The sequence below is a fragment of the Cynocephalus volans genome, chromosome 14 (genome assembly GCF_027409185.1).
Source record: "Cynocephalus volans isolate mCynVol1 chromosome 14, mCynVol1.pri, whole genome shotgun sequence".
Taxonomy (NCBI): Eukaryota; Metazoa; Chordata; class Mammalia; order Dermoptera; family Cynocephalidae; genus Cynocephalus; species Cynocephalus volans.
In genome coordinates, this window is record NC_084473.1 from 27,951,025 (window position 1) to 27,969,420 (window position 18,396).

Here is an 18,396-nt window from a genome sequence, read left to right on the forward strand (position 1 = left end):
TACAGTGATGCTCAGAGGCATACCATAAACAAGGTCTATGGTCTTTGTGTTTAAAATAATAGAGATTGATGGAAATAATCTATGAACAACATTTAAAGTTAGGACAACTACAAAATATTCCTGTTCAGATTTTGTAATAAAATATGGCTATTGTAGAATAAAGGGTAAAATATGTCGAGAGCAAGCCCCTTTTCTCTGGTTCTCATTGTTTGAAGACCTGTTTCTCTGTAAATCACCACTGCTTTGTCTTCTAGTCCCTGACTCATGACTGCCTCACCATTTGATGAAAGAAGTTACGTACTATGAGGCACTGAATCCAAACCCTCTCTTGCATACAAACCCTTCACTAACAAGTCCACACCTGGGCATTGGGGGCCCTAGACACTGATAGGGCCTGAGAGCCTTGACCTGGTAAGTCTGGTCTATAACTACAGCCTCTTCACTTATACCTTTTCCATCTTCCATATCCAGAGTAGCAAATACTTGTCTCTATTGAGACCTCCCAGGATAATTGAATGACTCCATTAATTTTTTTATCTGGCCCCAGTTGGCTTTCTTGTGCTGTCTGGATGCTGTGATTGGAAATTTTAATACTACCCCTGCTACCTCTGAGCTCTTTCAGCCCTCAGCCCACCAGGCAATGCCCAGCTTAGGATCATGCTGGGCACATGTGCTCTCTCTTCTTGTTCCTTGACCACAGAATAATGCTGATTTGGATTTCTATGAATCCAGACTGTTGGAACTCCATGCCCTGGATGGTTGGTGGTACTTATTCATCCTCTATTGATTTCCAAAGTTAATTTCTGGATTTCTAGACACACAGAGCACAATGAGTATTTCTTTCTTTTTTTTTTTTTTTTTTTTTAGATTTTTCAATTTTTGTTTATTTTTTTAAGTTTTAAGATGTTGTGGAGGGGCGGGAGGGGGCGGGGAAGAGGAGTGGGGAGGCCGGGAGGCCCATGGCTGACTCCTTTGCTGGCCTGCTTGCAGATGGCAGGGGGGCATGGCTCAGCACAATGGGTATTTCAAAGTCTTCCTCAAATACTGATGCTGTCACCACCTGGTCCCCCACTGCTGACCTATTAATTTGATTCCTTCTTCACTGAGAAAGATCTACAATCTCCCTCAGCCTCCCCTTGCTCTTTTTTTTTCATAGTGTGTGTCTATTTATCCATCCTTTTTCTTCCTTTCCTGTCTTAAAAGAAGATATGTCCTTCAGTTTCTTCTATATTAACCCCTTCCCATTTTACCTTCCCCTAGTCCTTGCTCTTTCAATTTCTGCCTTTCTTCTCCATCACCTTCCAAGTCTCTCTACCTCTGGCTTATTTTGTTGACAAATAAGATAATGTTTCACCCATTCTAAAAAAATATTCTTTATTTGCTTTTAGCTCCTCTGGCTCACAACCTATTTCTGTACCTCTATTCAGATGTTTGCATCTTGGACAACTGGTATGTAACTGCTGTTTCTATGTCCTTGTTGCTTATTCTCTGTTTAAATTCTTTCAACCTGGCTTTTATCCTCATTTCCTCATTACTCGAACAAAATAACACTCGCCATGTCCTTTATAACTTACTCTTTCAATTCTTTCCATAGTCTCCTAAACAGCTTTTCCCTCTCTACTGTTTATTCTGAATCCTTTTGTATATCTTTGTCACATTTCCCTGTCTATCACTGCCACCTGTGACAGGGAGCTCAACAACCTCCAACACTTTCTCATTCTCTATCGAAAAAATCAAGGCATTCACATTCCTCTATAATCTTAGGAAATCAACTTTTTAGTCGTTCAATGAATATTTGTTAAGTACTTATGCTGAGCCATGTGTATCCTCCACTCTAGAATGGTCTAAGAGCTCGAGAATCAAAGAGATCTGGATTCAGAATCCTTGCTTGCCACTTTGGTCAAGTTGCTTAATCATTTTGAAGCTCAGTTTCCTACTTGCTAAGATGGTAATAGTTTTATCTATCTTATAGGGTTATGGTGACCATTAAATAAGATAATAAATAATGTCATAAGATGTTAAAGGGGATTTGGCTGAGGCACTGAGGCAGTGGATTCTACATTTGAAAGGGAAGTGTGAGAGCACAAGGAAGCAGGACTTTCAGGAGAGGTGGATGAAAGTGGCCTACCTGATTCTTAACCCCTCACCTGTACTTTGGATATAATATGTTGGTGGTTGACTAATAGGAGAGTCCTTCTGGGATATGTTTTTGACATAGCATGAGTTTCATCTCACCCTCCTGCTAAGGAATAGGGTGGGGAGAGGGTTCCTTCTTCATCCCAAGTCTAGAGAGAGTGGTTTTATGATACCACATTGATGACTGAGTTTATGAAACCACTTGACACTTATCCCCTGTAGTTTGGGGAGCACAGTGGATTAGTGTCTATCTCTGCCTGGAAAATCTAAAGTTTGAACTAGGGGCTGGTTAGTGGCTCTGATGGCAAAACAAGGCAAGGTGGCAGCACTGGGTGGTCTGCACTCCCGGAGTATGCCAGGGTGAAAAACATATGAGTGTTGCACATAGACTCCAGGCAAGCTATGTATAAGGAGCCCATATGGGGTCACTTTAGATCTTGTCTAAGAATGCTGCTTGGAGGGATAGAGAGACCACAGCAGAAAGGAGCTGCCAGTATTTTAAGATGCCCAAGGGTGGCAGAGGAAGTTACCACTTGTAACAGATGCATATGCCCTAGTCAAGGTGAAAGGTTCTCAGCCATAGGGGAGGGGCAGGGAGAAAGGCAGATCTCCACAAAAGTGCCCTGTATGAAACATAGTGAGCCTCCAAGATTTGTCACATCCAGAGAACACCAGTGCCAGATCACTGCAACAGTCCCAGTCAAGTAGAACCTTTCTTGCTCCCCTTACCACCTCTCTCTCCCTACGCTTACAAGCCTGACAGGTTGGAAGTTAGCAAGGGACAGAAGAGGAGGAGAGGCTGGGTGGAGAGCCAGAGGCCATTGACCATGCCCTTTCCCTGATTTCAGGCTTTCTGTCTGCAGTAGGACAAGTGTGGTATGGGCAGGGGAGGGAAAGAAGCCCTGACTTTAAAGCAAGACTGAAGTTTTGACTGGCTGGGATTTTGATTACTAAATAAGCCTGTGTTTTGTGTTTTTTTTTTTTTTTCCTTGTAAGAGCTTTTTATTTTTATTTTTATTTTTGGATTTTATTTTATTTTATTTTTTAAAAAATTTTATTTTGTCGATATACATTGTGGCTGATTAATGCTCCCCATCACCAAAACCTCCCTCCCTCCTCCCTCCCCCTTCCCCCCCAACAATGTCCTTTCTGTTTGCTTGTCGTATCAACTTCAAGTAATTGTGGTTGTTATATCTTCTTCCCCCCCCCCAGGTTTTTTTTTTTTTTTTTTTTTTTTTTTGTGTGTGTGTGTGTGTGTGTGTGTGTGTGTGTGTGTGTGAAATGGCCAACAGACATATGAAAAAATGCTCAACATCACTCAGCATCCGGGAAATGCAAATCAAAACCACACTGAGATACCATCTAACCCCAGTTAGGATGGCTAAAATCCAAAAGACTCTGAACGATAAATGCTGGCGAGGTTGCGGAGAAAAAGGAACTCTCATACATTGTTGGTGGGACTGCAAAATGGTGCAGCCTCTATGGAAAATGGCATGGAGGTTCCTCAAACAATTGCAGATAGATCTACCATACAACCCAGCTATCCCACTGCTGGGAATATACCCAGAGGAATGGAAATCATCAAGTCGAAGGTATACCTGTTTCCCAATGTTTATTGCAGCACTCTTTACAATAGCCAAGAGTTGGAACCAGCCCAAATGTCCATCATCACATGAGCGGATACAGAAAATGTGGTACATCTACACAATAGAATACTACTCAGCTATAAAAACGAATGAAATACTGCCATTTGCAACAACATGGATGGACCTTGAGAGAATTGTATTAAGTGAAACAAGTCAGGCACAGAAAGAGAAATACCACATGTTCTCACTTATTGGTGGGAGCTAAAAATTAATATATAAATTCACACACACACACACACACACACACACTGCGTTTTGTGTTTTAAAGGGACTGAAGAACAGTCTGCATTACCCGAGAGTGACCAGATAAGGAGTAGGGCCTGCCAGAGTTTTCACCAGTGGAATGGAAGTTTCCAGATTCCCCATACCAGTACCAGTCTACTTGCCAGATTTGCACCTGCCTGTTATTTTTCTGCTTCTGTGGTTTTTATCCTTCCATTTCCTCTACCTGCTCTTTCCTTCTCTCCACTTAAAAATTGAAATCTATTTCCTTTTGAGGAAGGCTTTTCTTATCGTCCCCCTCAGAAATGGCCTCCTCTCCTCTGAGGTCTTATAACTAAGGCTATTGGAACCATTGTGGGGTACAGCCCTCTACCGTGTCTTCCCTTCATCCCCCTTGCACTACAAGTTCCTTCAAGGCAGGAACTGTCTCATTTATCTTATATTCACAGTAGTTGTCAAGTGAGGGCACATGGTAGGAGACAATCAATGTCAAAATGAGTGAAAATGTCTACGTATATAGGCAGACACTCCCATCTCTACCAGATTCCCTTCTCAGGAACAGTAAATCCACTTTCCACCCTATGATGCTTCTTCACACTTTCCTGCATTCTATGGGTCAGATTCTGGGGAAGGAAAGGGGATCCCCCACTTCCCAGCCCCCTGGCCATATTCTCAGCAGCTCTTAGGACATTTTCTTTCTTTCTTTTTTTTTTTTTTTTGGTGGCTGGCCAGTACAGGGATCTGAACCCTTGACCTTGGTATTATAACGCCACACACTAACCAACTGAGCTAACCAGCCAGTCCCTGGCATGCTTAGGGTGTTTTCAGTTTGAAATAGAGTCTGCTAGTGTTATGAGCACGTCAGTGAGACATAGCCCCGTCACATCCATGCTGAGGCCATGGGCGAGCTGAGTCCTGACCTTTCTCCATCATCCTGCACTATATTTTAGGCCGATCAGGCTGGGCAAGAGAGAACTTAGTGTGAAGGGACAGTGCTAAGGCTGTGGTGTCCTTAGCCTGCTGAGGAGGTACACTGGGATCCTTCTTGGTATCAGTTCCTGAGGGAGACTGTCATCTATTCATCCATGAATATTTACTGCATATCTACTCTGTGCTGCACCTTCCCTGCCCTCATGGAGCATGGAGTCTCACCAGGAAGTTAGAATTTAAGTGAATACTTGCAAGTGTGCAGAGTCTATAAAGGGTGAAGTAATTGGAGCCACTGGACAGTTGAGGCATAAGACACGAGACAGGTCAAGACAGCCACTTGACCCAGCTTTTCAGAACTATGAATACACAGGAGAATTAAAGAGTTAATTTTCCTTTCATCTTATCATGGTGCCACCTATGTTTATAGCAGCGAACACATATCTACAGCCACAACTCAAGCCCAGGCATGCACATCATGAGTTTCCACAATGTCTGATTCCAGAAATAGATGCAAAAAGCTTGGAATAAGATTGCAAACTGGCAGCCAGAGAACAGCTAGCAAATGTGTGTTTTTTGGCTGTTTATATTTTTTATCCACTGAGTGTTCGGTGAGGTGATGTATCCAGGCAGAGGTTCTCCTTTCTCAAGACACCAGCTGTCCAGAACCTATTGTCTTTTCCTGGGCCTACTTCTCACCTGTAGTTGTGTCCTGGTGACTTCCAGATTTTGCCTCTAAGAGTCAGTCAGTGCTTTGTTACTCAGTGTGGTCCTCAGACTGGTATCATGAGTGTCACCTGGGAACTTGTTAGAAATGCAGACTCTCTGGCCTGACTCCAGACCTACAGAATTATAATCTGCAGAGAAGTACTGAGTTAGAGAGCAGCTTCTGAGGCCCTGTCCCTGTGCTCCTATGACTCATCCTGCTACCTTTCCTGAATGCTCTGGAAGCAACTGCCCTTTGCATCAACATCCATTCTCCAGTGGCCTGTTGTTGGGAAAAAATAGGAAAATGGTCAGGGCCCCTCAGATATTCAGAATCTTGCTGAGCATTTGCTGTAAATAGCCTCAGGTGTTCCTTGTTACTACTTAATGTAATTGCGTATAGGCACCCAGGTGTCCAGGGTTATGGACTTAAGTATAAAAGACTAACAGCACTGATCCCCAGTGCTTCTTAGAACTCTCAGAGAAGCCACTAGAATGGTTGCTCCTAGATCTGAATAAGACCCATTCATTTTTCTATACCCACGGCTCCCAGGACCTTTTTTCCCTATTACCTAGCTCACAGACCTGCATGTGGAGGGTTTGTGACCCAGTCTGTACAACAGACTCGAGGGTCTGTAAGCTCTAGTTTTACAATTGGCATAGTCGGCAGGATATTTGAGCAGGTACAGGAGCCAAAAGCCCCTTGGAGAGGGAGGAAATGTGGCTACTCCTGAATATGCTGTGCCCTACGGCCACTTTTCTGTTGACTGGAATCTGGTTGCTGCTTGCTATACTGCAAGTCAGCATAGACCAGGCACTCCATGAAGCAGTGCGGCCTTGGAGAGCCCCTTGGGAGGGGGAGGAAATGTGGCTGTCCTTGAGTGTGTGGTGCCTAGTGGCCACTTTTCTGCTGACTGGAGCCTGACTACTGCTCACTATGCTACAAACTGATCGAGATTTAAAGAAGAAAGCAGAGTTGTCGGAAGCATGGATAAATTGTCTGGAGGATGAAGTGCTGCGAGTGGGCACCCCTGCCTCTCACACTAGGAAGAACGACAAACCCAATGGTGAGTTGGAGGAGACTGTGCATCCCCAGGTACGACCTGTTGTGCACCAGAAACTGAAACACGAACAGCCTATACAACCAGGTGGACAACCGGCAGGTGATCCACAGGTGACTGAATTCCCTACCTATGTCCCGTATACCCAGGTTGAATTAGTTGATTTAGGGAGACAGTTCTGGCAGAAACAGGGGGAGCCCCTGGCTGCCTGGCTGCTGTGGTTATGGGACCTCGGGGTGGATAGTGTGGTGTGCTCTGGTGAGGAGATGGATCAATTGTCCTCCATTACCATGCACCCGTCCCTGAGGCAGCGGCTGCAGAATAGCCGCAGATATGCACAAGGGCAAGGTAATCACTGCTTAATGGAATGGGTGAGTGCAGCTGCCCGAACTGTGTGGGCAAATGCTGGAGAACTGCCCAAAGTTGTGAGTAAATGGCAACCGTATACTGACTTGGTTCAAATAATTTGGGAGCAGGGGATGAGGCAGTCCATGTTTAATGTGAACACCCATGGCCCAGACGATGAAACTTTTACAGGCAGCATGAGAGACACAGTGCTGCAAAATGCCCCATCAACATCCTTTGGGTCACTGATGGTCATACTGGCTCCATACATTGGTCATCCTATACATGAGGTAATGACCATGACAGACAGCTTGGGTGAAGTAGAGGAGAAAAGACAAGAAAAAGAGGTCCAGAAGCTGGCTAAGACCCAACCCCCAAGAAATGATCAGGATTTTATCCTGAGAGGACCAATTAAGACTAGCTATAAGCAGATGTGGCTTGACTTGCTTTCAGCAGGGGTTGATAGCAAGAAAACTGACTGGCAGCCTATTGTGGTCCTGTTTGCCTTGTGGCAGCAATTACACCCTGAACAGCGTTTCACTAAACGTCCAGAAACAGGTAGCAAAGTGTGCTTGGTGGACTTAAGGGATTTTTTGATTGCTTTCGAGGAGGCGGATGAAATGTTCCAGTTTGATTAGGGAGCAGGCCAAGGTACTCATCTTTTGAGGGCAGGTGAAGACCAGAGGCCTCATGTTGAATGGGCAATACATTGATCAAGGACTAATGCGCAGCGTGTTTTGGCATTGGTAGATACAGGCACAGAATGTAGCTTGGTGTATGGCAATCCAGACAAGTTTCCCAGGGCCACAGTTCATATAGATGGCTATGGAGGACATACTATTGATGTCAAAGCTGTGTCACTGCCACTGGGCATAGGAAGATTACCCCCTCATGTATATATTGTATATATATCCCCTGTAGCTGAATACATCTTGGGTATGGACGTGCTTTATGGCTTGTACCTGCAAACAACAGTTGGAGAGTTTCGGCTGCAAATACAGACAATAAAGCCTGTGTTTATGGGGATATGCTAAACATGACCCACAGGTGTTACCCCAGCCAAGATACGTAGTTAATGTAAAGTAATATCACCTACTGGGAGGACATGCAGATAGGTACCACTATATTGGAGTTAGAAAAAGCTGGCATTATTCGTCCAGCTCATAGCCCATTTAATGCTCTGGTATGGCCAGTGAAAAAGCCTGATGATACCTGGAGAATGACTATAGACTATTGAGAACTAAACAAAGTAGTGCTTCCTTTGCATGCAGCTGTGCCTTCAATTCACGACTTGATGGATCAGCTGACAACTCAGCTGGGAACTTATTATGTATTGGACCTTGCAAATGCTTTCTTGTCTATTCCACTCTCAGCTGATAGCCAAGATAAGTTTGCCTTCACCTGGGAAGGGAGGCAGTGGACCTTTCAAGTATTGCCCCAAGGTTACCTGCATAGCCCAACCATCTGTCATGGTTTAGTGGCTGGGGACCTAGCCAAGTGGACAAAGCCCAGCATGGTTACGATGTTTCACTACATCAATGATGTGTTGTTAACCTCTGATTCTCTTACAGATTTAACCCAGGCAGCTCCAATGCCGCTAAGCCATTTGGAACAATGTGAGTAGGCTGTGAACACAGCCAAAGTACAAGGACCTGGGCTGTCAGTCAAATTCTTAGGAGAGGTCTGGTTGGGTAAGGTGAGGGTCATCCCAGAAGCTATTGTAGACAAGATACAGGCATACCCTCGACCCACAACTGTAGCTCAGCTACAGACATATTTGGGACTTCTGGGGTATTGGAGAGCTTTTGTACCCCATATGGCTCAAATGGCATGCCCACTGAATGCATTATCAAAGAAAGGAGCCCCCTGGGATTGGACTGAGGAAGTTGAACAGGCTTACTAGGCTACAAAAAGGGCAATACAGCAAGTACAGGCTTTACAAGTGGCTGATCACGCTAAGCCTTTTGAATTAGACGTAAATGTCACCCAAGAGGGGTTAGGGTGGAGTTTGTGGCAGAGACAAGACCGATTCCGAACACCTGCAGGATTCTGGTCTCATCTCTGGAAGGGTGCTGAAGTACGCTATTCTCTAATAGCAAAACAGCTAGCAGCTGTGTATTCTGCCTTGGTGGCCATTGAAGCGATCATAGGAACTGCCAAAGTCCTAGTAAGGACAACATATCCCATATTAGGTTGGCTGCACATGTGGACAACCAATCCTAAAACAGGTGTAGCTCAGACTCCCACCCTGTCTAAATGGGGAGCATATATAGAACAAAGAAGCACTGTGTCAATGAGTCCTCTGTCCAAAGAGTTGCAAACTGTGCTAGGCCTAGTACAAGTTGTGGAGGAAACTTTGACACAACCCTTACCATGGAGGTGGAGGCTACACCTTTCCAGGAGGGACAGGGACCTATCACAGAACAAGCTTGGTATACAGATGGCTCTAGCATGGGACCCTCAGCATCAGGGACAGCTGTTGCTGCCCTTAACAGATACTATGTGGTATGAAAATGGCACAGGGTAAAGCAGTCGATGGGCAGAATTGAGAGCTATTTGGATGGTAATAAAAAGTGAGCCTGGGCCATTCACCATCTGTACTGACAACTGGGCTCTGTACAAAGGTTTAACCCTTTGGATATCTACTTGGAAATATCAACGGTGGATGGTAGGCCACTGACCCCTGTGGGGATAAGCCATGTGGCAAGAGTTATGGGAATTCGAGCATGAGAAAGAAGTAACCCTTTTTCATGTCACATGACATTTCCCCTTAACCAGTCCAGGAAATGATGAAGCTGATGCCTTGGCTAAGGTAAGATGGCTCAAGAGAGCCCCAGCTACTGATGTAGCCCAATGGTTACATCAACGAATGCAGCATGCTGGCAGCAAAACCATGTGGACGGTGGCTCAAAGATGGGCCTTGCCTATAAAATGGGAAGATGTAGTGAATGCCTGTCATGCTTGTCTACAAGAGAGTCCACACCCCCAGCAGGTACCCCATATAGACAGGCAAATAACTCGAGGAAGGGTGCCACTGACTCGATGGCAAGTGGACTTTGTCGAACCACTGCCAAGGTCAGAGAATTTCAGATACATCTTCACTGCTGTTGATACAGCTACTGGTCTTCTGTTTGTATGGCCCTGTAAGGCCCCAGATCAGGTAAACACTGTGAAGGCACTGAATAGCCTTATAGCCATGTATGGCCAGCCTATAGTCATAGAGAGTGATAATGGAACCCACCTTACTGGACATGAGGTTCAGAAGTGGGCTTCTCAGTTGTCTATTCAGTGGAAGTTACATATACCATATTATCTCCAGGCAGAAGGGATGATTGAGCAATACAATGGTCTTTTAAAAAAGGGGCTAAGGCTATCTGCTCAACTCCCATCCCTGAAGGGGTGGACACAGTGGTTATGGCCAACAGTCAGGATTCTAAATGAGAGACTCTGCAAGGGCGGGCCCTCTGCAGCGGAAGCTCTGTTGCATAGGGCTGCAGCACCTACACAACTGCCAGTCACTACTAGAGATGAGCTTTTGAAGCTACGATATGGCAAGAATAGAAAGTTTCTTACCGGCTCCAACCTGTTTACAACAGGGACAGACAGTACAATGGGAATGGCCTTGGAGAATAGAAACCCCCCATATATGCTGGGTAGGCCTAATAGGGCCTTGGGGGAAAGGATTAGAAGAAGACTTGCAAATTTCACCTTGGGTGACAAGGACCTGGCCTCCTCAAGTAAAGGTAACATGGTCTGGAACAGATAAGCACTCTATTCCAAAGGGCACATTTGTATTATCATTATGGCCAATTATGAGTTACCCTATACTGTTACATATAGAACCTATAAATCCAACAGTACTAATAGATAATGTATGGTATCATAAACCAGGTAAGATACCTATTCCCACAACCATCCTTTCCCAGGATGGCAAACTGGCATGTATCTTACCAGAGGGGCGAGAACTCCCTATTGGTACCAATAACCCTTCTGTCTTTTCGCCCATAGTGTTCTAGCTGCAGGCACCACACTCAACTGGATACAGACATACGTTCGTGTGACCAATGTGTTGGCTTATTGAATATACTTATTGAATATACACTGAACTTCACACCAATGATCACTACTAACCGGACATGTGCGGCTAATAGTTGAAAGAACAAAACTACAGGACAAACCTTAAGGCATATTGGATAGACAATAGGTTATATGAATGTAAGGGTCATTTATCCTCACTAAGGGAACATCGTGGAAGATTCTGAATGCATAGATTGTACGGCGAGGGACCCTGAAGGAGTGGATTGTTGGGAAAAAAAAAATAGGAAAATGGCCAGGGCCCCTCAGATGTTCAGAATCTTGCTGAGCGCTTGCTATAAATATCCTCAGATGTTCCTTCTTACTACTTAATGTAATTGCGTATAGGTACCCAGGTGTCCAGGGTTATGGACTTAAGTATAAAAGACTAACAGCTCTGCTCCACAGTGCTTCTCAGAACTCTCAGAGGAGCCCCTAGAACAGTTGCTCCTAGATCTGAATAAAACCCATTCATTTTTCTATACCCACGGCTCCCAGGACCTCTTTTTTTCTATTACCTAGCTCACAGACCTGCGTGTGGAGGGTTTGTGACCCAGTCTGTGCAACAGACTCGAGGGGTCTGTAAGCCCTAGCTTTACACTTGTCATACCATCTTGTTTCCTTGCTTGTTGACTATGGCACAACTGGGAGTTTGTGCTCCACAGTTGAAGTGTATTAACTGTGTGACCTTAAGCCAACCATTTACCTCCTCTGAGCCTCTATTTTGTTATAGACAAACCTGTGATAATAACCATACCTTCCCCGTCCCCCTTAAAAGGTGGTTATGAAGACTGAGAAAGAATGTGGAAGTACTACCCACGTGATGTGAATGGCATGGTAAAACCAGTCATTTTCAACCTGGGCTGTAAATTAGAATCACCTTTGGAGCTTTGCAAACTACCAATGTCTGGGCTTCACCCCAGAGATTCTGATTTAAGTAGCCTTGGATAGGTCATGGGTATCAGCAGGTTTCAAAATCTCTCCAGGTGATTCTAAAGTGCAGCCTGGGTTGAGACCACTGGGGAGATATGACCATTTAGTGCAGGAAGTAGCCTGTCCTTCACAGTGAGGGATCCATTTTCTTCTTGGAATTTGGCTAAGAGGGCATTCTTAATAACTAAAAAATAGCTTAAAATGTGCCCACCATCACCCAGGTGTAGAGGGAGTGATTTCCCTGCAGGGGGAGGACACAGTCCTCAGCAGAGAGCCTTCATGGGGCTGGGGCTGCCACATTGCCCCCAGATAAAGACTGGGAACAACCCAGGACATGAGAGACCTCTGGGCTGAGGATGAGCATGAATGACCTGAGGATGTAAATGGGACAAGAGCTCTCGTCTTGGGCCTGAAGTGTAAGGTTCATACCAGTTCCTTAATTAGAAGAACCGGAGGACTGATGTTAATTCTTCCTGGGTGCTACTCATTAAATTACTTGTGTCTAAGGGTGTAGAGCACTGTCTGTGGTTCCTAGAGCAGACTGCAGGCTCAGGTCCCTCGCAGAGACTTCCATTTCTCTCCCACATACCTGCGTTAAGGAGCCCCTCTGATATCATTATATGCAGATGCGCATGCCAAGTACACCCACCTTGATCTCAACAGCCAAGTTTCTGGTGCCCAGAGGGGCAAAAGACACTCTTGGAATTTGATCTTATGACCGATCTCTATCTCGGTGGCCTATAGGATATAGTCATTTGTCACTTGATTGCTTATTAGATGCCAGAAAGCTGCGCTAGGCACTTGTACATATGTAGTCTCATTTTATACCCACAATAGCCCTTCATGTAGGTATTACACCCATTTTTCAGATGCAGAATCTGAGGCTTAGAGAGGTTAAGTCAGTCACTCATGGGCACTAGGCCTATTACATGCTGCAGACCTGGAGTCCACATGGTGTTCTATGCTCTTTCTACCATACACATAGTGCTCTGTACATGTAACATATTATGGTAAATCTTAAAGCTCTGGGGGCATATTGTGAAGGCTTTCTAGATTCTTGTTCTTTTTTTTTTAATTTTTTTTTATTTTTATTTATTTATTTATTTATTTATTTATTTATTTATTTTTTAAATTTTATTTTGTCGATATACATTGTAGCTGATTAATGCTCCCCATCACCAAAACCTCCCTCCCTTCTCCCTCCCCCCCTCCCCCCCAACCATGTCCTTTCTGTTTGTTTGTTGTATCAACTTCAAATAATTGTGGTTGTTATATCTTCTCCCCCCCCCCCGGTTTGTGTGTGTATGTGTGTATGTGTGTGTGAATTTATATATTAATTTTTAGCTCCCTCCAATAAGTGAGAACATGTGGTATTTCTCTTTCTGTGCCTGACTTGTTTCACTTAATATAATTCTCTCGAGGTCCATCCATGTTGTTGCAAATGGCAGTATTTCATTCGTTTTTATAGCTGAGTAGTATTCCATTGTGTAGATGTACCACATTTTCCGTATCCACTCATCTGATGATGGGCATTTGGGCTGGTTCCAACTCTTGGCTATTGTAAAGAGTGCTGCGATGAACATTGGGGAACAGGTATACCTTCGACTTGATGATTTCCATTCCTCTGGGTATATTCCCAACAGTGGGATGGCTGGGTCGTATGGTAGATCTATTTGCAATTGTTTAAGGAACCTCCATACCATTTTCCATAGAGGCTGCACCATTTTGCAGTCCCACCAACAATGTATGAGAGTTCCTTTTTCTCCGCAGCCTCGCCAGCATTTATCGTTCATAGTCTTTTGGATTTTAGCCATCCTAACTGGGGTTAGATGGTATCTCAATGTGGTTTTGATTTGCATTTCCCGGATGCTGAGTGATGTTGAGCATTTTTTCATATGTCTGTTGGCCATTTGGATATCTTCCTTAGAGAAATGCCTACTTAGCTCTTTTGCCCATTTTTTAATTGGGTTGCTTGTTTTCTTCTTGTAAAGTTGTTTGAGTTCCTTATATATTCTGGATATTAATCCTTTGTCAGATGTATATTTTGCAAATATTTTCTCCCACTCTGTTGGTTGTCTTTTAACTCTTTTGTTTCTTTTGCTGTGCAGAAGCTTTTTAGTTTGATATAATCCCATTTGTTTATTTTTCCTTTGGTTGCCCGTGCTTTTGGGGTCGTATTCATGAAGTCTGTGCCCAGTCCTATTTCCTGAAGTGTTTCCCCTATGTTTTCTTTAAGAAGTTTTATTGTCTCAGGGTGTATATTTAAATCCTTAATCCATTTTGAGTTGATTTTAGTATACGGTGAGAGGTATGGATCTAGTTTCATTCTCCTGCATATCGATATCCAGTTATCCCAGCACCACTTGCTGAAGAGGCAGTCCCTTCCCCAGTGAATAGGCTTGGTGCCTTTGTCAAAGATCAGATGGCAGTAAGTGTGTGGGTTGATTTCTGGATTCTCTATTCTATTCCATTGGTCAGTGTGTCTGTTTTTATGCCAGTACCATACTGTTTTGGTTATTATAGCTTTGTAGTATAGCTTAAAGTCAGGTAGTGTTATGCCTCCAGCTTTATTTTTTTTGCTGAGCATTGCTTTGGCTATCCGTGGTCTTTTATTGTTCCATATAAATGTCTGAATAGTTTTTTCCATTTCTGAGAAAAATGTCTTTGGAATTTTGATGGGGATTGCATTGAATTTGTATATCACTTTGGGTAGTATGGACATTTTCACTATGTTGATTCTTCCAATCCAAGAGCATGGAATATCTTTCCATCTTCTTGTATCCTCTCTAATTTCTCTCAGCAGTGGTTTGTAGTTCTCATTATAGAGATTTTTCACCTCCTTGGTTAACTCAATTCCTAAGTATTTTATTTTTTTGGTGGCTATTGTAAATGGGCAGGCTTTCTTGATTTCTCCTTCTGCATGTTCACTATTGGAGAAAAGAAATGCTACTGATTTTTGTGTGTTGATTTTGTATCCTGCTACTGTGCTGAAATCATTTATCAATTCCAACAGTTTTTTTGTAGAGGTTTTAGGCTGTTCGATATATAGGATCATGTCATCTGCAAACAGGGACAGTTTGACTTCATCTTTTCCAATCTGGATGCCCTTTATTTCCTTCTCTTCTCTGATTGCTCTGGCTAGTACTTCCAACACTATGTTGAATAGGAGTGGTGAGAGTGGGCATCCTTGTCTAGTGCCTGTTCTTAAAGGAAAAGCTTTCAGCTTTTCTCCATTCAGGATGATATTGGCAGTGGGTTTGGCATATATGGCTTTAATTATGTTGAGATACTTTCCCTCTATACCTAACTTATAGAGGGTCTTTGTCATGAATGAGTGCTGAACTTTATCAAATGCTTTTTCAGCATCTATAGAGATGATCATATGGTCCTTGTGTTTGAGTTTATTAATATGGTGTATCACATTTATTGATTTGCGTATGTTGAACCAACCTTGCATCCCTGGGATGAATCCCACTTGATCGTGATGAATAATTTTTCGTATGTGTTGCTGTATTCTGTTTGCTAGTATTTTAGTGAGGATTTTTGCATCTATATTCATCAAGGATATCGGCCTGTAGTTTTCTTTTTTGGTTATATCTTTACCTGGTTTTGGTATCAGGATGATGTTTGCTTCATAGAATGAGTTTGGGAGATTTGCGTCCGTTTCAATCTTTTGGAATAGTTTGTAAAGAATCGGTGTCAATTCCTCTTTGAATGTTTGGTAAAATTCTGCTGTGAATCCATCTGGACCTGGGCTTTTCTTTGTTGGGAGCCTTCTGATAACAGCTTCAATCTCCTTTATTGTTATTGGTCTGTTCAAATTTTCTACGTCTTCACGGTTCAGTTTTGGGAGCTTGTGTGTGTCCAGAAATTTATCCATTTCCTCCAGATTTTCAAATTTGTTGGCGTATAGTTGTTTATAGTAGTCTCGAATGATTCCTTGTATTTCAGATGAATCAGTTGTAATATCGCCTTTTTCATTTCTAATTTTTGTTATTTGAGTCTTCTCTCTTCTTTTTTTTGTTAGCCATGCTAATGGTTTGTCAATTTTATTTATCTTTTCAAAAAACCAACTTTTTGATTCGTTGATCTTTTGAATTGTTTTTTGGTTTTCAATTTCATTCAGTTCTGCTCTGATCTTAATGATTTCTTTCCGTCTGCTAACTTTAGGATTGGATTGTTCTTGTTTTTCTAGTTCTTTAAGGTGAAGTGTTAGGTTGTTCACTTGCCATCTTTCCATTCTTCTGAAGTGAGCATTTAATGCAATAAATTTTCCCCTCAATACTGCTTTTGCAGTATCCCACAGGTTTTGGTATGATGTATCATTGTTTTCATTAGTTTCAATAAACTTTTTGATTTCCTGCTTGATTTCTTCTTGGACCCATATGTCATTAAGTAGAATGCTGTTTAATTTCCATGTGTTTGTATAGTTTCCAGAGTTTTGTTTGTTATTAATTTCTAGTTTTAATCCATTGTGGTCTGAGAAGATACACGGGATAATTCCAATTTTTTTGAATTTATTGAGACTTGATTTGTGACCTAATATGTGATCTATCCTGGAGAATGATCCATGTGCTGATGAGAAGAATGAATATTCTGAGGTTGTTGGGTGGAATGTTCTGTAGATATCTGCCAATTCCAATTGGTCTAGAGTCTTGTTTAGATCTTGTGTTTCTCTACTGATTCTTTGCCTAGATGATCTGTCTAATATTGACAGTGGAGTGTTCAGGTCCCCTGCTATTATGGTATTAGTGTCTATTTCCTTCTTTAGGTCTAATAGAGTTTGTTTTATAAATCTGGCTGCTCCAACATTGGGTGCGTACATATTTATGATTGTTATGTCTTCTTGATGGATCAGTCCTTTTATCATTAAGTAGTGTCCCTCATTGTCTCTTTTTATGGTTTTTAGTTTAAAGTCTATTTTGTCAGATATAAGAATAGCCACTCCAGCTCGTTTTTCTTTTCTGTTTGCATGGTAAATCTTTTTCCATCCTTTCACTCTTAGTCTGTGTGAATCTTGATGGGTGAGGTGGGTCTCTTGTAGGCAGCATATAGTTGGGTCCTGCTTTTTGATCCAGTCAGCCAGTCTGTGTCTTTTAATTGGGGAATTTAAGCCTTTAACATTAAGAGTTGTTATTGAAAGGTGTTGATTTATTCCTAGCATTTTATTGGTTGTTTGGTTGTCTTAGGTGTCTTTTGTTCCTTGCTTTCTGATTTACTGTTTGGTTTCTTTGTTTGTTGGTTCCTTAGGTTGTAGATAGTGTTTTTGTTAGCTTGTTTTCTCTTCATGAATGCCATTTTTATTGTACTAGCGGGTTTAGATTTTTCTTAGGTTTTTATGGCAGTGGTAGTTATTTTTCAGGAACCAAACCCAGTACTCCCTTGAGGATTTCTTGTAAGGGTGGTCTTGTGGTAGTGAACTCCCGCAGTTTTTGTTTGTCTGAGAAATATACTATTTGCCCCTCATTTCGGAAGGATAGCCTTGCAGGGTAGAGTATTCTTGGCTGGCAATCTTTGTCTTTTAGTATTTTGAAAATATCATCCCATTCCTTTCTAGCTTTTAGGGTTTGTGATGAGAAGTCTGATGTTAACCTGATTGGGGCTCCCTTATAGGTGATTTGACGCTTCTCTCTTGCAGCTTTTAAGATTCTCTCTTTGTCTCTGAGTTTTGCCAATTTGACTATGACATGTCTTGGAGAAGGCCTTTTTGGGTTGAATACGTTTGGAGATCGTTGAGCTTCCTGGATCTGAAGATCTGTGATTTTTCCTATACCTGGGAAGTTTTATGCCACTATTTTGTTGAATATGTTTTCAATGGAATCTCCATTTTCCTCCCCTTCTGGAATACCCATGACTTGGATATTTGAGCGCTTGAGGTTGTCTGATATCTCTCTCAGATTTTCTTCCATGTCCTTGATTCTTTTTTCTTTCTTTTTGTCTGCTTGTGTTATTTCAAACAGCCCATCTTCAAGTTCAGAGGTTCTCTCTTCAACTTCGACAAGCCTGCTGGTTAAACTCTCCGTTGTGTTTTTTATTTCGCTGAATAACTTCTTCAGTTCAGCAAGTTCTGCTACATTTTTTTTCAGGACATTGATTTCCTTGTATATTTCCTCTTTCAGATCCTGTATACTTTTCCTCATTTCATCATGATGTCTAGCTGAGTTTTCTTGTATCTCATTCAGTTTCCTTAGAATTATCACTCGAAATTCCTTGTCAGTTATTTCAAGGGCTTCTTGTTCTATAGGATCTAGAGTATGAGATTTATTAACTTTTGGTGGTGTACTTTCTTGATTTTTTGTATTTCTGGTGTCTTTTTTTTTGGTGTTTATGCATTGTGGCAGGGGGTT

At 42.5% G+C, this 18,396-nt stretch overlaps 1 protein-coding gene across 1 annotated transcript in view; it reads right to left on the reverse strand.

The window, feature by feature from the left end:
• ALK (ALK receptor tyrosine kinase) overlaps window positions 1-18,396 on the reverse strand; it is a 731,313-nt gene that overhangs the window by 93,586 nt on the left and 619,331 nt on the right. The window lies entirely within an intron of this gene.